This window comes from Marmota marmota, unplaced genomic scaffold, assembly GCF_001458135.2.
Source record: "Marmota marmota marmota unplaced genomic scaffold, marMar, whole genome shotgun sequence".
Taxonomy (NCBI): Eukaryota; Metazoa; Chordata; class Mammalia; order Rodentia; family Sciuridae; genus Marmota; species Marmota marmota.
The window spans coordinates 54,494,282-54,495,685 of NW_025999977.1; the positions used below are offsets into that span (position 1 = coordinate 54,494,282).

At 53.8% G+C, this 1,404-nt stretch overlaps 1 protein-coding gene across 1 annotated transcript in view; it reads left to right on the plus strand.

Annotated features, from left to right (window-relative positions):
- Window positions 1-1,105: 1,105 nt before the first annotated feature.
- Window positions 1,106-1,404, plus strand: part of Ywhaq (tyrosine 3-monooxygenase/tryptophan 5-monooxygenase activation protein theta) — a 35,385-nt gene continuing 35,086 nt past the window's right edge. Inside the window, exon 1 of the mRNA XM_015479987.2 lies at window positions 1,106-1,252. The gene's annotated coding sequence lies outside the window, so the exon portion shown is untranslated. The remainder of the gene's footprint in view (window positions 1,253-1,404) is intronic.

A 1,404-nucleotide genomic window follows, 5' to 3' on the forward strand; every position in this document is an offset into this window, starting at 1 on the left:
GGAAATCACAGCAGCATGAACCCAAATGGCAAATTTCATCATACAATCAGCAGGACAGCCACTTTACTTGGAAGTTGGGGGACTGGAGAAGTGCCAGAAGAGAATAGCTTAAAAGGAAAGGAAAATACTAGCCATGGCCCTAAATGCAAGTCATCTGGGGTGAGCAATCTCATTTCAGAAAGAAAATCACAAGTCAATGCCCAGGGAGAGAATATTAGTTTTACAAGTGTCCTCTCAAAAACAATATCAGGGAAAAAACAAAAACTGTGTGCTCACTGTTCACAGATACGTGAAAACACACACACAGGTATGTATTATAAATAGATGGACAGATGCACAATCTGGAAAGGTAGGAAAGAAATGTAAAAATTACTTTTGAGCATGGATAGTTGTGTTTTTTTCCCCCCAAATGTGCTTAATGTCATTTCGCATTTTAAAGAAAATCACGATACCTGGCATTGTCAGCCATAAAAACTGGCCTGAATCTTCTACAAGGGAATTACTGGTTTCTGGTATCTGTCTGGAAACTTTAATTTATCATGTAAAAGCCATACTTAAGCCACTTTCTCCAGGGATTAATTGCTCTTTAATGGAGTTGGGATTATTTCTAATTTGCAGCTCTAACAGCAACGTCATTAAAGGCTGCTTTTAGCCTATTGAGCTCCAAACCATTGTCACGTATGCGAAGGTGGAGGAAAGAAAGGCGCTTGTGCAACACAACGGCCGATTAGGTCACCCTCCGAGGCCAACCGGAGCCGCAGCTGCAGAAGCCGTCCAGCTGCCGCGCACTATCTGCAGTGGCCCCCACATCAGGAGACGCGGCGGACGCCGCGGAGGTCGTGTGCGCCTCTGGGTCTCTTGCCGCACCCAGAAGTGCCGGGATGGCGGGGAGGATGAGGGGAGTTGGTAACAGCATCGCCATGGCAACAGTGACGTCCTTTTACCCTGGATCTAATTGGAGGAAACCCCGTGGCCGAAGCCGCAGCCTGCCGGCCAACCCAACTTGCCCAGGCCGACCCACCCTCCTAGCCTCCGCTTCCCCTCCCGCTCCGCCCCTGGCGCCCCTTCCGCGCGCTCGGTCCTCATTGGTCAAGGACGGGGCGGGAGGTGGGACTCCCGGGGAGTCGCGGCACTCCATTGGACGGTAGCCTGTGCCTCGGCTCCGGGCTAGGCTGAGACGGGAGGGTCCCCTGCTAAAGCCAAAAGCAGATCAAAGTGGTGGGACTCGCGTCGCGGCCGCGGAGACGAGAAGGTGAGCGTTAGGGGTGGCCGCGGGCATCCTCTGGCCGCTCAGGGCCTGAGGACTGGGCAGGGGCGCAGCACTCGGGAGCAGCCGGCGCCCGCCGCTCGCCTCGGGGTTCGCTCCCGGCGGGAAGGTGCGGGGCCAACGGCCGCTTCCATTTT